This window comes from Bos indicus, chromosome 26, assembly GCF_029378745.1.
Source record: "Bos indicus isolate NIAB-ARS_2022 breed Sahiwal x Tharparkar chromosome 26, NIAB-ARS_B.indTharparkar_mat_pri_1.0, whole genome shotgun sequence".
NCBI lineage: Eukaryota > Metazoa > Chordata > Mammalia > Artiodactyla > Bovidae > Bos > Bos indicus.
Genome location: NC_091785.1, coordinates 27289693 through 27314244, shown reverse-complemented (window position 1 = coordinate 27314244; position 24552 = coordinate 27289693). Strand labels below are relative to the sequence as shown.

The 24552-nt window shown below is 41.3% G+C and overlaps 1 protein-coding gene across 4 annotated transcripts in view; it reads left to right on the top strand.

Moving 5' to 3' along the window:
• Positions 1 to 24552, top strand: part of SORCS1 (sortilin related VPS10 domain containing receptor 1) — a 578046-nt gene that overhangs the window by 319935 nt on the left and 233559 nt on the right. The window lies entirely within an intron of this gene.

Sequence of the window (24552 nt, the reverse complement as noted above, 5' to 3'; positions counted from 1 at the left end):
AAATCACTTGCCTCCATCACAGAGTTATAGGCACAGTTGGGACAAGAATCCAGCTTTCTTGCTTGGCGATCATCCTGTTTCCACTGCATTATACTGCTGTCATGATGAGAGGTTATTTATTCTTCAGTGAAAGTGTTATTGCTCAATCATGTCCAGCTCTTAGCAACCTCATGGACTCTCCTCTGTCTAGGCTCCTCTGTCCTAGGAATTCTCCAGGCAAGGATTACAGGAGTGGGTAGCCATTCCCTTCTCCAGGGGATCTTCCTGACCTAGAGTCTCCTGCTTTGCAGGCAGATTCTTTACCATCTGATGCACCAGGGAGCTGTCATGAAGATAGGGTTTATTTATTCTTCAGAGAGGGATGTTATTTTCTTAGGAAGAAAATAATATTTGCTTTTAAATGAGAAAAACCTATTTGTTTTAGGAGGAGAGTGGTGTTACATTCATTGTCTGGTTTAAAAAATTTGCACTATACGATTCTGACATATAATTTCTAAGTATTATATAAGTTATATGAACAGATAAGAATATCTATCAGGAAATTTACAAAGGTTGTTCATTTGTCCCAAGCCAAATTCTCTTATGTTGGTAGCCCTGATACCTATGTTCTCATTTCAGATCTGTCAATAGGTACCATCATTGACTTTGAGTAGGTAGGTACTACATTTTGTCATCTGGCCCGTGGAAGGTAGATTAGTACATCTCTAAATAGTCATCCTCAACTCTAGCTGTAGACGCAGAGCAGTGGGCATGGGAGGGTGTGCAAACCTCTGCCCTACCCCTGTTGCTGTGGCTTAGGGCTCAGGGAACTGTATCTTGTGCAGTTCTTCAGGTGCTTCTGATATATATCTGGGTTTAAGAACCACCTAGATAGAGTGTAATGTTTCTTCTGGCTCTAAACATTTCAAGTTTTTCAGTTGGAGCAGCATAATTTCTCATTGTGCATAGACTCTGAAGTCAGATGGCTTGAGTAAAAACCCAACTAAGCCAATTAACAAGTATATAACTAAGGCGATTTCCTTAATCTCTCCTAGCACAGTGTCATCAAATTGAAAATAAGGATAATTATAGTACCTACCTCAGGAGGAAAGTTTTAAGGACTACATTAACTAAGGCACTTCAAGTGTTTAGCACAGAATAGCTAAGGCCTTATCATGTTTTCTCTTCACTTTATTCTCCTTTGTTCATCTTTTCCTCCATCAAATAATTACTGTAAATAATAGTAGTGACCGTCCTCTATAAATATCAGTGTTTAGTAGACTTTCTACAATGATAGAAATGTTCCTCTAAGCTGTCCAGTGCTATAGACGCTAAGCACTTGGGGCTATTACTTAAATTATGGCTAGTGTGCCTGTGGAGCCAGATTTTACATTTAATTTCATTTTAGTTAGTTTGAATGTAAATAGGCACGTGTTGCTCTTGGCCACAGTATTGGGCAGCACAGTTAAATAATGTCAGCCTCACAAATTTCGAGATTTACCCTGAATGTTTCTATCTTGCCCTTCCTGGCTGATGACTGGTCCAGCATCAACAATCACATCTAAACCATTTTGATCTGTTGTATACGGTCCTAAATTGAGGAGCTGAACTTATATCCCTTATTTTTTATAATGAGATTTAGCTGTGTTTGTTGGCTTTGAATCAATTCTTGTAATCTCTATTGATTTTTCCTCTAGTTCACATTTTTAGTAAATTTTATTTAACAATCAACCAATCGTAGGCACCATAAGATATAGAAAGAAATAAGCAAGCTCTCCACCTTCAAAGATCCTATATTCTAGTAGTAAATGCAGTGTGAGTTTTTTTGTAACTAAGAAGTCTCTGACTCTGCTTCCACTTAGCAGGTGTCTTTGGGTGAGTCGTTTACATTTGTAAAGTGATATAGTCAAAATAAAGGAATTTACATCTAGAAGACACCTTAGAATTGTTCTGATCTAGGGATAGTCTCTGTTTTATTAATGCCATTAGAAGGAAATATGGTTTTTAAAAGTCACGTGTCAAATATTGAATGTCAGCACAGGCTTTTCTGTAGCAGCAGAGTATGTGGTAGTGACTGAAAGCTACAAGATGGTTAGCAGGAACAGGACTTGAAGAATGAGATCTAAAGTCCAAACGTAGCTCCTAAAACTAGAAGGAAAGCTTAGAAGTAATACAGAAGGGAGTTATTTCTCCACTGATCTCCAGTAGCATATTGGGCACTTACCGACCTAGGGAGTTCCTCTTTCAGTATCCTATCATTTTGCCTTTTCATACTGTTCATGGGGTTCTCAAAGCAAGAATACTGAAGTGGTTTGCCATTCCCTTCTCCAGTGGACCACATTGTGTCAGACCTCTCCACCATGCCCGCCCGTCTTGGGTGGCCCCACACGGCATGGCTTAGTTTCATTGAGTTAGACAAGGCTGTTGTCCTAGTGTGATTAGATTGACTAGTTTTCTGTGACTGTGGTTTCAGTGTGTCTGCCCTCTGATGCCCTTTTGTAACACCTACCATCTTATTGGGTTTATCTTACCTTGGACGTGGGGTATCTCTTCACGGCTGCTCCAGCAAAGCGCAGCCACTGCTCCTTACCTTGGACAAGGGGTATCTTCTCACCGCTGACCTTGAACGTGGAGTAGCTCCTCTCGGCCCTCCTGCGCCTGTGCAGCCACCGCTCCTTGGATGTGGGGTTGCACCTCTTGGCCGCCACCCCATGATAGAAGCAAGGTCTGATGCTGTAAAGAGCAATAATGCAATGGGACCTGGAATATTAGGTCCAGGAATCAAGGAAAATTGGAAGTGGTCAAACAGGAGATGGCAAGAGTAAATGTCAACATTCTAGGAATCAACGAACTCAAATGGACTGGAATGGGTGAATTTAACTCAGATGACCATTATATCTACTACTGTGGGCAGGAATCCCTCAGAAGAAATGGAGTAGCCATCATGGTCAACAGAAGAGTCTGAAATGCAGTACTTGGATACAATCTCAAAAATGACAGAATGATCTCTGTTCCTTTCCAAGGCAAACCATTCAGTATCACAATAATCCAAGTCTATGCCCCAAGCAGTAACGCTGAAGAAGCTGAAGTTGAATGGTTCTATGAAGACCTACAAGGCTTTTTAGAACTAACACTCAAATAAGATGTCCTGTTCATTGTAGGGGACTGGAATGGAAAAGTAGGAAGTCAAGAAACACCTGGAGTAACAGGCAAATTTGGCCTTGGAATACGGAATGAAGCAGGGCAAAGGCTAATAGAATTTTGCAAAGAGAACGCACTGGTCATAGCAAACACCCTCACCAACAACACAAGAGAAGACTCTACACATGGACATCACCAGATGGTCAACACCGAAATCAGATTGATTATATTCTTTGCAGCCAAAGATGGAAAAGCTCTATACAGTCAGCAAAAACAAGACCGGGAGCTGACTGTGGCTCAGATCATGAGCTCCTTATTGCCAAATTAAGACTTAAATTGAAGAAAATAGGGAAAACAACAAGACCATTCAGGTATGACCTAAATCAAATCCCTTATGATTATACAGTGGAAGTGAGAAATAGATTTAAGGGACTAGATCTGATAGAGTGCCTGATGAACTATGGACTGAGGTTCATGACACTGTACAGGAGACAGGGATCAAGACCATCCCCATGGAAAAGAAATGCAAACAAGCAAAATGGCTGTTTGGGGAGGCCTTACAAATAGCTGTGAAAAGAAGAGAAGCGAAAAGCAAGGAGAAAAGGAAAGATATAAGCATCTGAATGCAGAGTTCCAAAGAATAACAAGAAGAGATAAGAAAGCCTTCCTCAGCGATCAATGCAAAGAAATAGAGGAAAACAACAGAATGGGAAAGACTAGAGATCTCTTCAAGAAAATTAGAGATACCAAGAGAACATTTCATGCAAAGATGGGCTCGATAAAGGACAGAAATGGCATGGGCCTAACAGAAGCAGAAGATATTAAGAAGAGGTGGCAAGAATACACAGAAGAACTATACAAAAAAGATCTTCATGACTGAGATAATCACGATGGTGTTATCATTCACCTAGAGCCAGACATCCTGGAATATGAAGTCAAGTGGGCCTTAGAAAGCATCACTACGAACAAAGCTAGTGGATGTGATGGAATTCCAGTTGAGCTATTTCACATCCTGAAAGATGATGCTGTGAAAGTGCTGCACTCAGTATGCCAGCAAATTTGGAAAAGTCAGCAGTGGCCACAGGACTGGAAAAGGTCAGTTTTCATTCCAATCCCAAAGAAAGGCAATGCCAAAGAATGCTCAAACTACTGCACAGTTGGACTCATCTCACATGCTAGTAAAGTAATGCTCAAAATTCTCCAAGCCAGGCTTCAGCAGTATGTGAACCATGAACTTCCAGATGTTCAAGCTGGTTTTAGAAAAGGCAGAGGGACTAGAGATCAAATTGCCAACATCCGCTGGATCATCAAAAAAGGAAAAGAGTTCCAGAAAAACATCTATTTCTGCTTTATTGACTATGCCAAAGCCTTTGACTGTTTGGATCACAATAAAGTGTGGAAAATTCTGAAAGAGATGGGAATACCAGACCACCTGACCTGCCTCTTGAGAAACCTGTATGCAGGTCAGGAAACAATAGTTAGAACTGGACATGGAACAACAGACTGGTTCCAAATAGGAAAAGCAGTACGTCAAGGCTGTATATTGTCACCCTGCTTATTTAACTTCTATGCAGAGTACATCATGAGAAACGCTGGGCTGGAAGAAGCACAAGCTGCAATCAAGATTGCCGGGAGAAATATCAATAACCTCAGATATGCAGATGACACCACCCTTCTGGCAGAAAGTGAAGAGAACTAAAGAGCCTCTTGATGAAAGTGAAAGAGGAGAGTGAAAAAGTTGGCTTAAAGCTCAACATTCAGAAAACAAAGATCATGGCATCTGGGCCCATCACTTCATGGCAAATAGTGGGGAAACAGTGGAAACAGTGTCAGACTTTATCTTTTTGGGCTCCAAAATCACTGCAGATGGTGACTGCAGCCATGAAATTAAAAGACACTTACTCCTTGGAAAGAAAGTTATGACCAACCTAGATAGCATATTGAAAAGCAGAGACATTACTTTGCCAGCAAAGGTCCATCTAGTCAAGGCTATGGTTTTTCCAGTGGTCATGTATGGATGTGAGAGTTGGACTGTGAAGAAAGCTGAGCGCTGAAGAACTGATGCTTTTGAACTGTGGTGTTGGAGAAGACTCTTGAGAGTCCCTTGGACTGCAAGGAGATCCAACCAATCCATTCTAAAGGAGATCGTTCCTGGGTGTTCTTTGGAAGGAATGATGCTAAAGCTGAAACTCCAGTACTTTGGCCACCTCATGCAAAGAGTTGACTCATTGGAAAAGACTCTGATGCTGGGAGGGATTGGGGGCAGGAGGAAAAGGGGACAACAGAAGATGAGATGGCTGGATGGCATCACCTATTCGATGGATGTTTGAGTGAACTCCAGGAGATGGTAAAGGACAGGGAGGCCTGGTGTGCTGTGATTCATGGAGTGGCAAAGAGTCAGACACGACTGAGCGACTGAACTGAACTGAACTGAATACAAAAAGGAGCCCTGCCATCAAACCTATTAATGTCAATGTATCAATGTCAATCAAGGTGCATGGTTAACTATAGTTATTCACAGGACTTTCAAAAAGACATTTGGCTATGGGCATTTAGCTGAAATTAACACCCAGCTATTCTTTTTTCCAGAGAAAAAGAAACTGTTGCCCATGCCTCTGAGAACTGCTTTCTCAGTACAGGTTCCCTTCCAGAAGTAGAGGCAGGCCTGAGCTGTTTAAATCACAATGTTTATGGGTGAACCTAAGAGAAGGGATCTTTTCCTCTACAGATAAATGAGGCTTTCAGGGTCACTTTCTGAGATGCTGATAGATTTAAGAAATATTGGAGGACGATGAAGGTCTTTACAATGGTGCAAAAATCAATAAAGTTGACATAGCAGTATATTTGTGTTCAGTTTTTCTACTTATGAGGTGAATTTATCACCATGAAATATGGACTTTCCCCCCCAAAGGGACATACTTGAACCAAAGAGATAGTACCTGCCCAACATTTTACAGTGTGAATATATTTCCCCCAATCAATGAGAGTTTATGTTTTAAAAAAATATATAGAAGAAGAAGAAGAAAAGAAATACCAGGCTCTATTAATTATGCAGGACAAAGGCATTCAGCTTTGCTCTGATTCTCCTAGGACTTCTGCATCCTCCAGTGAAATGGCAGTCTCCTTTAAAGGGTTGTATTAATTCTTTTAAGTCTCCGGGGTGCTGTCTAGGAAGTTAACATCTTTTGTACCAGATACTTCTTTCTCCTCTTCATATCAGTGAGAGCAATTGGAATAAAACTGACATCGGAGTAACTGTCTTACATTCCCAGGAACCTGTTTTGCCTTCCTGTTCTTCTTGTTATTTTTAGCAGCTTGTCAGGACAAGCACAGTTCTTCAATCAACATGTCTCCAGCAGTGGGCATCATGCCCTGGCTTTCCAGGCAGCTTGTTAGGGGCATTACTGGGATCAGCCTCCAGAACAAAACAGGCCCATATTTTCTGTTTAAACTGATGATCATTCATTGGCTGTTTCTCTGCAAGCCTGCTGTAAATTACAGCAGCTTTCCTTGGATTTGTCTGTTACAGTAAAAACTGTAATCTCATCTTAGGTAAGTCTAGGCATTCTGAACTGACTGAGAGACATAGAAATCTGGCTCCCAGGTATTATCCTAGCTCAAGCATCCTCTATGTCAGAGGAACTCAGCACCTGGCCTCAGATATATGAGGTAGGCTCAAAAGTTATAAGAGTGAGTGGGTACAGATGCCAGAGGAGAGGCAGGCTACCTATCTGTCACCATGCCTCCAAGGGAATGCACTCCCCCACCCACCCAGTTCATGATAAATCCCAAGGCTTGCTGGATTCAGAAGTAGTTTATTGGCTACCTATATATAATCTTCTTTGAGGAAAGATGATTTAACCTGTACCTGAAATGGACATCTGGGATGTAGAGGGTGATGGGGAAAAGTAATACAAATGTATCATAGAAAAAAAAATCAATACTGAAATCTAAGTCTTACTCTTATATTCTCACTGAGTTTATTTCCTTTCTGCCTAAAAAAGGAAAACTTCTTATACTCCATGTGCATCTGTCCGTAAAACCTTACCCATCACTCCCAACCAACCTTGGCTATGCTCCTTCCTGCAGTGTTGTAGAACATCTTCAAGAATTAAAGACTACAAAATCCTAAGTGGAATCCATTGGGAGAGAGAAGAAAAAACAGTGTTTTGTTTTGCTTTTTTTAAAAACTCAGAACAGCCAATTCATTTAGTTGTTATATGCTTGTACTCTCTGTATAGTGTGTTCCCAGCAAAGAAAAGACCTAGAGATTATTTGTTCTTTATGTTTCCTGTGCCCCCTGCATATCCCAGTTCCTTCTCCTTTCTGTGTTACCACCACTTAATTAATATCGTTCCTGCTAAGAGAGCCTTCCAAGACTTTCATCCTATAAATAGGATCCTGGCTCTCCAGAACACATTGATCATTCTTGCTGGTCTCTTGATACATGCCAACATGAAACACTGTTTGCATTTTCTCCAGATGTTTAGGTTTTAATTACCATACTGTATGTGGCACTTTCTAAATAAGCATGTGATTATTGACTTGTTGCCTCTTCCTTTTATATCCTGGGCTTAATTCCTCTTGTCATTTGCTTGGGTGGTCTATATCATGTATATATGTAACCTTTTCCTGGAGAAGGAAATGGCAGCCCACTCCAGCGTTCTTGCCTGGAGAATCCCATGGGCAGAGGAGCCTGGCGGGCTACAGTCCATAGGGTCACAAAGAGTTGGATATGATTGAAGTGACTTAGCACGCATGTGACCTTTTGGGACAGAAAAGAAGTGTGCTTGGCAGTGTCCTCATCTTCTCTTAGGAAGAATGATGAAATTGTTGAATCAGGACCTAAAAGATGTTGGACGTTTTAACATGCTGCTTTTGCATTTAACAGATAGGGTAACTGAATCTTGAGAGTTTAGTATCTTGCCTGAGGCTGCATGCAGCTGGCAAATAAAGAACAAAGATGATTAAACCTTTAAGTGGTAGTCGCTCAGTCATGTCCCATTCTTAGCAGACCCCATGGACTGTAGCCCACCAGGCTTCTCTGTCCATGGGATTCTCCAGGCAAGAATACTGGAGTGGGTTGCCATTCCTTCTCCAGAGGAATCTTCCCGACCCAGGGATCCGACCCAGGTCTTCTGCATTGCAAGTAGATTCTTTACTGTCTGAGTTAAAGTCATCCTCAAATGCCACCTATTTCATAAAACTGAATCAATTCCGCTAACAAAACTTTCTCACTCCCCCGATCTCCCAGGCATCTGCTTCTGTTTCTAGCACTTCTCTCTCCTGATTATAATTGTTCTTGACCTGTGTAATCACCCCTTTAGGACGCAGGGTCCTAGATGGGATATTGTGACTTGATCCACTTTCTTGTCTCTAACAACCAGAACACAAGGTTTTGGGGTCCAGTCATACCCAACACATGGCTGAGGATTTGAATTGAACTTAGGTGGGTTTTGGACTCCTAGGCTGGATCTTGAAAAGAAAAATACAGTGTGAAACTAGCTTTGACTCATTGATTTTCTCTAATTATAAAATTAATTTTCTATGTAAATAAATAAGGACAGTTAAAAAGAAAAAAAAATCCCTGTAGGTTTTAATAATTTCTAAGTCATAGTTTTATCTTTTTTTATAATTATATATATAATTTTATCTTTTCTAGCCAAGAAGAGCATGATTAATATTTAAAATTCCAGGACTTTGCATAGCACTCACTCGGCATTATCTGGTGAGGCCGAGGGGAGCAAGTGTATTGTATAATACATCAAAGGGGGTGCGTGGCATTTCCCTTGGCAGACAGACAACACTTGCTCATTCTACCCTAAGTCTTTTATCTGTCCCTTTGTACACAAGATCATGCATTTGCCTCTAATCTTTTAAAAAATAATGTATGTTTCATTCATAAAGAAGTACAATGCAGGAATCCAGAAACAGAACGGAAGTTGTATTTTCCAAACTTCAGCAGAAGTGACTTTTCTGTGGGGTTTTTTTTTTTTTTTTTTTTGGAAACAAATACTAACTTGCCTGCATTTAGCCTGGGCAATGATGGCTAAAGGGAGTAAGGGAGAGATCACATCCTTTGATCCTTCCTGGGTTACAGCTGAGTGTTTATACTGTTTCAGTCCATCAAACATTGTTCTGTTCTTTTCTTGAGCCTTCAAAAATCAAATCCAAGAAAGCATGCCATATCTACATTTTTTTTCCTCTGGGTGATGTTCCAACAGTCGTCCAAACCCCTGGGTTTCAAATAAGCTACAGAATAATAAGTGTAAAGTGCTCTGTTTGAAATGGGCAGAGCGCCGGGAGTGGTGCCCACCTGCAAACTTCCCTGTCACTCCAAGGTGGCCCTGGGGAGCCCTCTGGAACTCCTGGGATCCACAGAACACAGTGGTAAAACAGAAAGAAAAAAAGAAAAAAAATGAAACCACTGATCTAAGCCATTCTCCCTCTGTATGGGGAACTACACTTGAAACAGCCATATACTTTGTACTATTGTATATAAATCAAAGCACTTATGATAACACTCATAGATTGAAAAATCTTATCAAACCAGTCTATTTTAACACAGTGTGGTACAGAGTAAGTACACAGTTGGTTTTTATTGACTTTTATCTCTAACACTAATTTAAAAAGAAAAGAAAAGAAAGGCAGATTTAGAATGTGCCTGGTTTTCCAGAACTTACCAGGTTAACTAGTAATTCACTGTTTTATTTCATGAAGCTTTAAGTAGCAATGCATATCATTTTGTTGTTCTTAGAAAGAAGCTTCTTGCATAAGTAAGATCATGTATTTATTATTCCTCATTTGTAAGAGGTTGTGTCTATCACATATAATAAGTGTCTGATACAGTAAATATTAATTATGAATCACTGATCTAAAAGGAAACAACTAACTTATATCTGCATAAAGGTGAGTTTGTAATGTTGATGCTATAATTCAGAGTTTTATTAGCCATATTAAAGTAACTAGCTAGATTTCAAATAAGTAGAATGGTTATAAATGCCCTGTAGTGAGTGTAGTGAAAGTTGCTCTGTTGTGTACAGCTCTTTGTGACCCCATGGACTGTAGTGTGCCAGGCTCCTTTGTCCATGGGATTCTCCAGGCAAGAATATTGGAGTGGGTAGCTGTTCCCCTTTCCAGGGAATTTTCCCAACCCAGGGATCGAACCCAGGTCTCCTGCATTACAGGTGGATTCTTTACCATCTGAGCCACCAGGGAAGCCCTATAGATACCCAGAGGTCAACCATTTCTAAGTTTAGGTAATGCCTTCTAGTTGACTTTAGGTGGTATTTTTTTCCCAAAGAGGGGGAAACAGAACTCTGCCTTTTGGTGTTATTCCTTTTTAACAAATGTATTTAATGAGGGTAGAGATAGCCTGAATTAATCTGGAAATATCGTAAAGTAAGAGTGATCTGGAAACTGTATGCTTCTTATACCAACAAACGGGTCTCAGAAGATAGTTTTTTCTGTGGGCCAGTGGACAGAAGTTTTCTCAAAAATGGAAAGAAATCTGTATCAGAGGCTGGTCATCCTTCAAATATGCCAAATAGGCTACCTGTGTAACCTTCTTTGGGGAGCAGATCTTTTTTTATTTAGTTACCTACCTCCTTATTTATTTATTTTTGACTCATCTTCTGTCCTTATTAGAATTCTTATTCTCTGAAGTCTGACTGGCCTAATGTTAAATGCTCATCCATTACCCTTTTATGAAGGTCAGATGCATTATTTCAGGTTGATTCTAAGCTATACTGCGCTGTGGAAAATGGTCAGAGGTCTTTTCAACATTCTGGTCTGTTTGCTTCCTGCATACTCCCTGTGGTTTCTCAGAGGTTTCCATCAATTGGTGTTTGACACACTGTATCTAGAACATTTGTTTCTGGTGAACAGCCCTTGCTGCTCTCATGATGGATGGAGATGAATGCCCGCTGCTACAGGAAATGTGCCATATTTACTAGGGTGGGGATGTTTCACTCCAATATATCAGATCTACTCCAAGCTTTCTTTTGGTGCTGTCAGGAAAAACAGAGTCGATGTTGATGAATCTTTAATAAAATCACTATTTTTTTTTCCTTCCCAGGAGAAATTAAGAGAATACCTCTAGCCTCAGGAGCTGGACTGCTTCCATTTAAACAATTCCTTTCTCTGACCTGACCTTCCTCTTGACCAAATCTTCTTTTGATGGTTTTTCCCTCTGTTCTTCTAGGAATCCACTTCTCATTGTGCCAGGTCCTTAGCTGCTAACATGTTTCTCGTTCTATAACCCTCGAAGTCAACTACTTACAATAGGTTTCACAGGACAAAATACCATAACTTGTTGGTACAAGATGGACTACGATCTTCACAGGCAAAAAGGCCTGTAGTACAGCATATACAGTCTGATGCCTGGGCCAGAGCAGTCTCTTCTTTACCTGCTTGGGGTTGTGTGTGCTTGTTTGGGCACTGGAATACTAAGTGTCTCCATGATTGACAGCATCTCCCAACCAGGAAATGAGCATACCTGTTGTGGAGAAAAGGACGATTGCAGATGAATCCAAAAAGTATAGAATGGGGGAAAATAAAACAGCCTCAATACACTGTCTCTCACAGATAAGAGAAAAGTTATAGGAGGAAAGACACAGGCATTAAGCTCAGAGGTTAGTACAAAACATTTAGAAAACAAAATGCTGATGAGAGAAAGGTAGTAAAAGCACAGTCAACTCATAAGGTTGAAGAAAAAGAAATAATAAAATCATATGTATTCTCAGCAGTAGATTAAGAATGTCTTGAGATCTATGAGAAAGGAGGACTGGCTCATTCACTAGGAACTTATTAAGATTTTCAGAGGGAGTACAATTTACCTTTATCTCTCTGCTCTTCCTAAGTACTTTCAAAGGGGGAAAAGATGTTGATGGCTGTGGCCGAAATTGGTTTTTCCAGGAAGGAAAAACAATTTAGACTCAAGTGTGGAGGAGTAGCAGACCTCGATCCAGGCTCCCCAGCTCCCCAGTGGCAGATTCAAATATCATCGCCGCTGCCTGGGCTTAATGAACTTTTGTCCTTTTAATGCTGCCTCCCTTAGCTGCTCCCCATCCCTTTATGGAATGGGCTCTTCTATGTATGTGGACATCTGCTGGTTTCTGCACTTGTCAGGTGCTTCAACTCAGCATCTATCTTCAGTTACCATGGAGCTACACTTTGTCATTTGAAGGCAGTCATTGTGAATTTTTGCTTAGTAGAGTTGTGTCCGACTCTTTGCGACCCCGTGGACTGTAGACCGACAGGTTCCTCTCTGTCCATGGGGTTCTCCAGGCAAGAATACTGGAGTGGATTGCCCTGCCTTTCTCCAGGGGATCTTCCCTTTCTCCAGGGACCAAACCTACATCTCTTACATCTCCTGCATTGGCAGGCGGGTTCTTTACCACTAAGGCCATATGGGAAGCCCTAGAAGAGTCCTTAATCATGTGTAATAGTTAATCTAATACACCCTGAAGCTGGTCTGACTGACTTTAAATTCCAGCTAGGCCACATACTAGGTACGTACCCTTAGACAAGATTTCATTTGTTGGTTTGTTTGTTATTAACCTCACCGCAATACTGTTTCCTTATCTCTAAAACAAAATGATTGTGTCCATATCAAGAGTTATTGATAGTTAGGAGAAGAGTTATATCAGGTGAAGAACAGCAGTGCCTGACACATAGCAAGTAGTTAGTCTCATTGTTATCATTTTTATCTCTTCAAATTATATGGTCATGCCTGATGCTATCATCTGTCAACTCAGCCAATCTTTTTAAATGACTATATTGTGCCATATCTTTTTTAAGAACCAGGAAGCAGAATAGAAATAGAAGACTTTGTCTTTGCTCTTAAGGATTGTACCGTCTGGCAGAGGAGATGAGTATATAAACAGTCAACTACAGCATAGAAGTTATGAATCATAAGAGTTATGTACATAGAACTCTATTTTGGGGACCCAAGAAAGGCTTCACAGAGGAGCAAATATTTGTCAAAGGGGAAGGGAAAAAGAAGATGAAGAGTATCTTTCAGTGTATGTGTTGTGAGAAACCAGTGTTCACAGATCACAGCGCATACACAGCATTGATTGATTTGCAGATATTAAATAGATAAGTATGTACTTATTTTGACTATCTGTACCTATTTTCTATACATATATAAATGGAAATATAGATGACTATACTGACTAATCAAACCAAAATTAAAGTCCTCATGAGCCAATTAAATTAAAATTCTAACATAATAATAAAATTTTTACATTTATTATAAATTTTCACCTGTCTTTATAAAATCAATAAACAGGCAAGGATGACATTATTAAAATTGAATTAATAAAACTAAAATTTGCCTTATAAATTTGATATATTCAGTATTTATCTCAACTATTTATCAGACAGAACTATTGATGAGGTTTGGAGGTACACATTTAAGAAATCAATTGACATATTTTATTGAACACCTTGGCTTGTACTCAGTTCTTTGCAAGTGTTCAGTGTAGGTCAGTCACTCAGTCATGTCCGACTCTTTGCAACCCCATGGACTGCAGCTCACCAAGCCTCCCTGTCCAGCACCAACTCCTGGAGTTTACTCAAACTCATGTCCATTGAGTCGGTGATGCCATCTAACCATCTCATCCTCTGTCATCCCCTTATCCTCCAGCCTTCAATCTTTCCCAGCATCAGGGTCTTTTCAAATAAGTCGGCTCTTCACATCAGGTGGCCAAAGTATTGGAGTTTCAGCATCATTCCTTCCAATGAATGCTCCTGCTGCTAAGTCTCTTCAGTCATGTCCGACTCTATGCGACCCCATAGACAGCAGCCCACCAGGCTCTGCCATCCCTGGGATTCTCCAGGCAAGAACACTGGAGTGGGTTGCCATTTCCTTCTCCAATGCATGAAAGTGAAAAATGAAAGTGAAGTCACTCAGTCGTGTCCAACTCTTCGAAACCCCATGGACTGCAGCCTACCAGGCTCCTCCATCCATGGGATTTTCCAGGCAAGAGTACTAGAGTGGGTTGCCATTGCCTTCTCCGAATATTCAGGACTGATTTCCTTTAGGATGGGCGGGTTGGATCTCCTTGCAGTCCAAGGCACTCTCAAGAGTCTTGTCCAACACCACAGTTCAAAAACATCAGTTCTTTGGTGCTCAGCTTTCTTTATAGTCCAAGTCTCACATCCATACATGACTACTGGAAAAAGTGTAAATGTATTGGTGAATTAAAAAAAAAAAAACAGTGTGAACTTCACATTGCCCTTATGGAGTTTGCATTCCCTTTGTGAGGATGCACTTAACGAACAGTGCTGGATAGAACAGATGGATTATGTGGTACAGATGGCAAAGGCGCTAAGAATCTGGAGAGGACTGTAGTCTGGGATGATTAGAAAAACATCAGGAGAAGGCTTAGATTGACCAGTGAAGCACACCAGTATTACAGAGGGTCATGGCATTCACAACAAAAAAAGTACAATTATTTCTACCAACAATTATTGAGTGCTAGGCAGTAGATAACCACAGAGGTGGTGGCTCAGTTGTTAAAAAAAAAAAAAAAAAATCCATCTGCCAATTCAAGAGACACAGGAGACTTAGTGACTTAGCATGCAGGCACAAGCAGGCAGTAGAAATACAAACATGCATACAGCAGGGCCCTGTCTGCAAAGACAGGCAGGTAGAGATGAGTATGGGGTTGGCATTGGTTTAGGCACTGTACCTTTGATTTTCTGAAATCTCAACAATCTGATTAATATATTTTATATGCCTTATTCTTCTTGCATCTTAGAAGTGCTCCTTACAATGCTCCTTTGACACATTGTTTATCCTAATCAGTCCAGTTCAGTCACTCAGCCGTGTCCGACTCTTTGTGACCCCATGAACCGCAGCACGCCAGGCCTCCCTGTCCATCACCAACTCCCGGAGTCCACCCAAACCCATGTCCATTGAGTCGGTGATGCCATCCAACCATCTCATCCTCTGTTGTCCCCTTCTCCTCCTGCCTTCAATCTTTCCCAGCATCAGGGTCTTTTCAAATGAGTTAGCTCTTTGCATCAGGTGGCCAAAGTATTGGAGTTTCTGCTTCAACATCAGTCCTACCAATGAACACCCAGGACTGATCTCCTTTAGGATAGACTGGTTGGATCTCCTTGCAGTCCAAGGGACTCTCAAGAGTCTTCTCCAACACCACAGTTCAAAAGCATAAATTCTTCAGTGCTCAGCCTTCTTTATAGTCCAACTCTCACATCCATACATGACCACTGGAAAAACCATAGCCTTGACTAGACAGACATTTGCTGACAAAGTAATGTCTCTGCTTTTTAATGTGCTGTCTAGGTTGGTCACAACTTTCCTTCCAAGGAGTAAGCGTCTTTTAATTTCATGGCTGCAATCACCATCTGCAGTGATTTTGGAGCCCAGGAAAATAAAAAGTCAGCCACTGTTTCCCCATCTATTTGCCAGGAAGTGACGGGGCTGGATGCCATGATCTTAGTTTTCTGAATGTTGAGCTTTAAGCCAACCTTTTCACTCTCCTGTTTCACTTTCATCAAGAGGTTTTTTAGTTCCTCTTCACTTTCTGCCGGAGGGGTGGTGTCCTCTGCATATCTGAGGTTATTGATATTTCTCCCGGCAATCTTGATTCCAGCTTGTGCTTCTTCCAGCCCAGCGTTTCTCATGATGTACTCTGCATAGAAGTTAAATAAGCAGGGTGACAATATACAGCCTTGACGTACTGCTTTTCCTATTTGGAACCAGTCTGTTGTTCCATGTCCAGTTCTAACTGTTGCTTCCCAATCTGCATACAGGTTTCTCAAGAGGCAGGTCAGGTGGTCTGGTATTCCCATCTCTTTCAGAATTTTCCACAGTTAGCCTAATAGTTGATTTTAAAAATATAGGAAACTTATTAAATACTTAGGAGAGCACCCAGATCAGGGGAGTAGGTGCATATTGGGGGATGATGGTGAAATGAGAAGAATGGAGTGAAACATGGCCATAAGAGAAGCAGTCTAAATAGTCAAGGGGGCTCAGTCAGGTCCTTCTGATTCGGGGGATCTGCAGGGAATGTTGGTGTTTCAATTAGTAGTTGTTCATCTTTTTTGCCACTACTTTTAAAAAGGGGCCAAAAAGTCTCTTGGAAAAGCAGCAATAATAAATGCTGATGCTTTCCTCTCCAGTAACCCCAATTTCACAAGGATGATTGTAGCTTTAGGAGCCAAACCACCCATCCAGCTTGACTCACATAATCAGCGTGTTTGAATTCCGGAGGCATCTAGGAAAAGAGCCAACTTCTGCTGGACTTCGCTGGTGGCTCAGGCAGTAAAGAATCCACCTGCTGTGCAGGAGATGTGGGTTCGATTCCTGGGTCAGGAAGATCCCCTGGAGGAGGACATGGCAACCCACTCCAGTATACTTGACTGCAGAATCCCATGGACAGAGGATCCTGGCAGGCTACAGTCCATGGGGTCCCACAGAGCCACACACAATTGAGCGACTAAGCACATCTGCTGGGAAAAAAGACACTGGACCTCAGGAAGACACTTGTCCGATACGAGAAGCAGTCTGTTTGCTTTTGAAACCTTTTGTGGTGTGTTTGTGTGTACGCATCTCTTATGGTTTATGACTGCGTTATTTAACCATCAGATTTACATATTTTCTCAACTGGTTACTGCTGTCTCTGTTTCCAGGGCCCAAGCCCTTCCTGCTTCTATTTGGAAGTGCATTACTGACATTTACAAACTCCCATGGAGGACTCAGTCAATTACCACCATAGAGGCCCATTGTTCCAAGAGAGTTGACCTTTACCCCTAGGCACCAATTAAAATCTATTGCTTCTTACCCCTGCAGTGCTTGCTGTAATTCTGGCTCCATGCCTGGTATAATTGGTGGGATGCTTTCTTCTTAGATGAAGAATCTTGTTTTTCCTCCCCAAACCCTAAGACGTTGACTTGTGAATGGAAACGTATGTTTTCTCTGGAAGAAAAAGAAGCAGACCCCCAGAGTTAACAAGTTTTCAATTCAATCACCTTTTGTGTCAACACAGAAGAGGACCCTAAGTAAATAAAATAATTAGGCAAAAATTGGGACATTGCCTGCAGGTTTACTCTAGACCCACATGTCAGCAGAGCTCACCAATTACTTCAAGATGGTGATTTGTTGCTAATTGCGGGGCCGTTCTGCCTTAGGCATAGTTGGCCTGTTCCATGGCAGGCTGTCAGAGGGACTGAAGCCCCAGAGTGCAGACGTCAGGCACAGAGCCCTCTGCACATTAAATTATATGTATTACTAGTGCATATCCAGGATGGTAGCCTTTTAGGTAATCTTAAATTTCTTTCTTTCTTTAATGGAATGTGAGATCAGGGCATTTAGAGCCAGAGTAGTTTGTCAGATCACAGATGTTCATCATGAGAAGATTGATATCTCTGGTCGACAATAGCCTTAAGATGTGCTAATTTAACGGAATAAACTTGATAATGTATTCAGAGGTTTATCATCTCCTTTGTAATTATTTCCACTCTTGACTTCTATTTCCTCCATCTTCTGTTGTGATGGAGGTGTGATGCTACTGACATTTTGATGAAGTATGAAGCCAAATTCTACCAAACCAGTTATTTTAGTAGAAATGGCCATCTGTAAACACAGTGGCCCAGGAAGGAGTCTCTCTGTACTCACATTGAGACAAGAAGTCCTGATTTGCTAGAAGTAAATGGAGCTTGAAATTTGCCTCTCATTGTTCAGTTTGAAATTCCAGATCTAAGCAAGTTGAAGTTGGACAGAAAGCACCATCCTCTTCTTATAGAAATAGCCACTTTCTCCCACCTTCTCCCTGCACTGCTAGTGCAAACAACCAGACAGAAAATGAAATTAATTCTTTGATTTGCAGAAAGGAAAACGGTTCCCACAGTTTTATTATCCTCCCCCATTTCCCCTGTCTTTACTAGTTGAAATTTTATAGACTCGTGAAGATTATACTTGTATGAGGGCTTAAATTTCCCAGGAGCTACAACACTGTTTTTCCCACTTCAGAGGTCTTGGTAGAGCCCAAGAGTCTAGCACGTTGAGTGGGGATCATCTGGATCCCTGGAGGGCCATGTGAGCATCCCATTTCCCAGCAATCAATGGGAGCTGGTTAAGTTCATATGATAAAGCCCAGAAGATTATCCAGCCCAAACCATTTGGCTCCATTTATTACAAAGTTTCACCCATGGTTCATTATGTTTTTCCTATATAAACCCAACTTGGGGGAATTACAAAGAAGTCTGAAATAAATACATAGGCGAGAACAGTGTTGAAATTGTATATTACCTGTCTACAACTGCTTAGTTCATTTCTCCTTTCATTTCCATCCCTTCTTCTCACCCTCCCTCCTTTCTTCTTCCCTTCTTTGTGCCCATCTCTCCTTCCTTCTCTCCCAAACCTCATTTATATGAAAGAGGGAGTAATGAGAACACTTTATATATTTAAAACAGAATAGGTTTTCAAAATGTTTAGATAAATGTGTATGTGTGTAATCATCTCATCTTTACAAAAACTTTGTGAGGTAGGGATAGGAAAAGTTACATTATTTTACATCTGACACCCAGTTAGTAGCTGGTAGTCTTTAACTAGACTTTGCATTTTGGGTCTGTATTTATTCTCTCTTAGTTTACATTTTCCAAACATTGCTGCAGTTTTCTAGTCTAAGGCTAAGTGCTGATTCCTCTGTAGAACTTTAATGAATTTCATGTATTAAATATGAATTATATAATCCCAGATAAAATGCAAAGCACAGAGCAAATGTAAAGGCAAAACCATATGTCATATTTTAAGTCAACTTGTATAAAATCATCCAGCCTCCGGCTTATCATTTCTTGATAGCAGCCTTGACAGCTTTACAGGATAACCTGATGTCTTAAAAAATCTGACAAAGATTCCACATAGAGAGTCCTTATTTTAACCCCAGGTTCTGGTAATGGCTCCCAGGAAGAACTCAGTCAATATTTGCTGCTAAAAAAAACAAAACAACAACAACAACAAAACTTAAGCAAACAATAAATGAATGAATGAATGAATGAATGAGTAAGTAAAAGGAAATTGAAGAATTTTTTTTCCCTTAGTATCTCTAAGGTTAGAGGTGCCAACAATAATCAGGATAGATTTGCTATGGCAGGAGGCTGGACGGTGACCCTTACAGTACTTTCCTCCTCTGTCATACAACTCCTGTAATGGGCATTATCCCTCGCCTGGCCTCTGAGCTTCCCTGGAGGCCCAATAGGCCTTCTGTGTACTTACAATTTATATCATTCTGGGTGGTTATTTTCTACCAGAAGGAATGCAGATCAGAAACGCACCCATCCCATGACCATATCCATGACCAGTGACATGAAGAATAAGGCAACCAGCCAGTTTGGGGCATAGGATCTGCTTAAAGGTAGATTCCATTGTCCTGAATGATGCTCTTTGGAGAAATCACAACTGAGCAATGGTCCTTCCGTCACTGCAGGCATACACTGGCGTGGACTTATTCTTCTTCTCGTAGAGCTTCATTCATGGGTTCTGATTAGACCCGTGACCCCATCATTGCCTTTAATCATTGAGCTACTATACCATCACTGAATCTCTAGGTACCCACTTCTTCTGTAGGAGCCACACTTTTTTAGAAAAGAGACTCTCTTCTTCCAGGCAACTTCTTCTATACCATCAGTGAGAAACAAAAAGTATTGTTTACTCTTCTATGATTGGGCACATGGACCCTCATAAATAAACCTCTTGCACCCAGCCACAATGTTTTCTTTCTTTTATTCTATATCAAGTATACATGATTAAAACTGTGAGAGGGAGAAATATAAAAGGAAGTATTAGAAAGGCCATTGTTTAAATTATACCTAAGTTGAGAGCAAAAGGAGAAGAGGGTGGCAGAGGAAGAGATGATTGGATAGCATCACTGAGTCAATGGACATGAACTTAGGCAAACTCCAGGACATAGTGAAGGACACGGAGGCCTGGCATGCTGCAATCCATGGGGTCGCAAAGAGTTAGCCATGACTTATTGATGAATAACAGCTAGTTATAACCGGAAACTTCCCTTAAGCCTCTTAAATTAAGTGGTGTTTGAAGTAACCCAGACTCACACTTTTCAAAAAAATAGTAGAACAACAACAGTGCATACTTCTCAAGTCGGTGATTGTAATAAACTATAAGCTGTAAGATATGCACATGTGAAACGTGCTGAGAACATTCCCACGCGTGATGATAGTTGATACAGAAAGGAAACAAAACAAATCTTTCAAACCAGGGTAACTGCCATTAGTGACATTTTAGGCTGAGAAAACTAAGGCTCAGAGAGTGGCTTGTCCAGATTGTGTAGCTGATACTTACACAAGGACTTGACAACATGGAAATTTTCCTAAGCTTTTTGCTTAACATTTACCCTCCCTGAATATTAACTAAAGAGTATAATCTCCCTAGGGCCACAGTTATTTCCTCTAATTGTGCATGTGAGATACTTCCTTCTGCTCAATGAAGCAAGAGCAGTAACAATAATTCTATTTTTGGCCATTTATAAAGACTACTGTGGTTTCCCTGGTGGCTCAGACGGTGAAGAATCTGCCTGCATTGCAGGAAGCCCAGGTTCAGTCCCTGGGTCAGGAAGATCCCCTGGAGAAGGGAATGGCTACCCACTCCAATATCCTTGCCTGGAGAATTCCATGGACAGAGGAGCCTAGTGGGCTACAGTCCTTGGGGTCGCAAGGAGTCAGACACGACTTCACAACTAACACACATTCATCCACCACACTGTGGCCTGAATGTTCTAGTGTCTTTGGATTTCTCTATGCATATATATGAAAATACTTGAAGATATGTCCACTTGTCTTTCTGAGATTCATAGGAAGTAGTGGCTAAATTAGTACTGCTGTTAAGTTGCTTCAGTCGTGTCCAACTCTGTGCAACCCCATGGACGGCAGCCCACCAGGCTCCCCCGTCCCTGGGATTCTCCAGGCAAGAACACTGGAGTGGGTTGCCATTTCCTTCTCCAATGCAGGAAAGTGAAAAGTGAAAGTGAAGTCGCTCAGTCGTGCCAGACTCTTAGCGACCCCATGGACTGTAGCCTACCAGATTCCTCCGTCCATGGGATTTTCCAGGCAAGAGTATTGGAGTGGGGTGCCATTGCCTTCTCCGAAATTAGTACTGAGATACCTAAATCTCAGCATATATGAGAATCATCTAGAGAATTTGTTAAAATTGTAGACTCTGAGGGCCTCTTTCAGAAATTCTGGGTCAGAAGCTCTGAGAATCTGCATTTTCAAGCCAGGCACCCCCTGCCATCCCTCTGCCTATAATTCTTTTGCATATGGACCTAGGGTCAGGCTTTACTGAACAGAGATGAACTGTCCTGACAGTAACATGTCATTTTTTCAATGAATCTCTTGGTTTTGTTTTTCTTTATAAAAATAAGTAGGTAAAATTCTTAATGTTGGTGTTGCTAAGTCGCTTCAGTCGTGTCCAACTCTGTACGACCTGATAGACGGCAGCCCACCAGGCTCCCCCGTCCCTGGGATTCTCCAGGCAAGAACACTGGAGTGGGTTGCCATTTCCTTCTCCAATGCATGAAAGTGAAAAGTGAAAGTGAAGTCACTCAGTCGTGTCCGACTCCTAGCGACCCCATGGACTGCAGCCCATCAGGCTCCTCCATCCATGGGATTTTCCAGGCAAGAGTACTGGAGTGGGGTGCCATCGCCTTCTCCAAGTCCATGACTATAAAACACATGTTATGTATTTGGAACCAGCTGCCCTCTACTGGACAGTGGAAAATTTGATATGAAATTAGATTGTTTCTCTCCATGTGTCCCTTTGACATTAAGACTGGGCTCCTTATGCCCCTAGCAGAAAGACAGCTGTGGTAGGCACTCGGCCACTGTATGGAATAAACGTCCTGAACACACAGATGTATTTGGGGCATCTCTGAGATTTAAGGAAGTGATGAAACCCAGTCTCAGGAGTGGATTAGGAAAGCTCAAGGCGCAGGTGGCATGGTGCCCTTCTACTCTTCTACCGGAGAATGTAGTGGAGGGGCTAGAATAAATCATTCACAGAACAGCTTACTAACAATGTAACTTTGCAGAGGTGCGGGAGGCTGCTTTTATAGTATTTTCTAAGATGTTTGATAACCTCAGGGAGGGGAGCTTCTCGAAATTTTATTTTTTGAGAGTTCCACTCCATTATTCCAGAATTCTAATTCCATTCCTTTGCACGGCAAGTGACTCTGTCTTGGTATGAAACACAGGCAGCCCACACAGGCTTATTAGATACAAACTGCTATTCAAAGATCCCATGAGAGAGCTACATGAAAAAATGCAGGTGTTTTTTGAAAAACGAGTTTGGGAATAAATTCTAACACGTGCCGTGGCCTTCAGGAAGAGTGAAAAGAGGGGTTATCATTGCTTTGAGATTGGACCAGTGAAAGGGTAATTTTAAGGAAGCATTGATATGTGAACTTTCATCTATCACTGAACTCTATCTAACTTTTCCACCTTCCAAGAAAGAAGAATGGTAGTAAACATGGATGCTTTTTATTTCATGTCTACGAGATCTCTTCTTCCCCACCCAATAACACTAGTTAAGCAAAATGTATTAAAACACACACACACACACACACACACACACCATTAACAAGGGGAGAAGATGACTCTTGTTTGAAAAGAGATATGAATGCACAGAGAGGGTTCTCTCACTTTCATCCAGGGCTGGGTGCTCAGACCAGCCTACCAAAGAGATTCTCAAGATTTTGGTCACAGTGAAGGAGAGTTTGTGAAGGCTGCAGAATGAGTGGAAGAATAAATGCATTGGACACCGCCAGATGCTCCTTTTCTAGCCCCTTTCTTTGTACTCAGCAGCTCAGCCTTCCTCTGCCCCAGCATCTCCAAAGCTAAGCTGCCACTCATCTCTGCTTTGTGGTTTGGCCGTCGTGTCTTTCCAGTCCCTGCCTTTTGACAAGTGGAATTGAACAGGGCTGGCAGGGGGATCCTGGCAAGATGTGAGAGCTCCGTGGGAGACCAATACAGATAGGATCCCGCTGTCTTCTCAAAAGGGCAGCCTGACTGTCGAGTCTCTCAGCCAAGTGAAGAATGAGTTCCTCCGTCCCTGGCACCTCTGTCCCTTTGCCAAGGCCAAAGTCAAACTTCATTTCTGATGTCCAGGAACTTGGAAGACGCTGTTAGTCTGGGAGGATTTTTCCCTTTTGTTTTGTTTTTATGTATTTTTTTTAAATTGCATATCTACATAGCCCCTCCCTCCAAAGCAAACAAACAAACTTTAAAAAAAAAAAAAAAAAAAAAAACAAAGAAAGAGAGAAAGTGTAGCTTGGCTAGGAGAAAATTATGTAAAGAAGGAATCTGAGTCTGATGACCAAGCTGGAATCTCACATCTTGTTTTCTTTACAACTGGCTGTAAAATGGACAACTGCTTTGAAACCTCTCCGCTTCTCTCTGAACAAGTTCAGTATCCTTTTTATTTCCATTTGCTCTTCTGGTTTAACTCTAAAGTTTTGTAGGAAAACAGGAAGAAATACTGTGACTGCTGTATGTGGCAGCAGGGAAGGGACTCAAAGCATCAGGGGATGTGATAACTGTCCTCCCTGCTCTAGATGACGGGTGAAGAGTGGCTGGTTAAGAGTGTGGCTCCTGGAGGCAGCCAGCCTCCACCCAAATCCCAGCTTCAGTGGCTTTAGCACGTGTGCTGGAGGACATACTCCTCCGTGCAGTGGGGGAGATCACATGGATGAGGGGTGTGAATATGAAATGAAACAACACACTCTGTATACCTGGTATTAATATAATACTGTAAATAAACTATACCTCAATAAAAATAAAAAAGGAAATGACACAAATAAGCTGAACTGTGACTGCGCTTGAGTACAGACTGTATGTTAGACCCTCATCTTCTTTCAAGGTACTAGCTTTTTGCCTTTTGTAAGCTCAAAATCCAGTGGACATTTCGATTCGGATGTGCCCTTTGTGGGCAAATTCAAAGTGCAATTGAAAAGTAGATTTCCTCCTCACCATGGAAGATCATGTAGGGAGCTTTTGCTACAAGGGACAGATGGTCCTATTTTAGGCAATCATGAGGAGTGCTTGGACCAGTCTTGGAGAAAGCGAAGCCCAGAGGGGTCTGAGCCATTTCTTTTGAGATGCAAATAAAGTGGTTTTATTTCAGAACCCTGAACATCTTATTCCATCTAGAATATGGAGAAAGTACTAATTCTCCTTCATCTCAGGATCATTAAGAGAAAAATGCAATTGTATATCAAAAGACACTTTGACAGTTGAAAAATAAGGTTCAGATATACACAATCAATGATTTTATAGTTATTTGCAAGATGATTTTTTGGGAAAAATTTGACCATGGAGAAGGAGGATGTGTTTTATATGGAAGTTGAGATATGGACAATGTGAATGGGGAAAGTAAAAAGAAGTAGG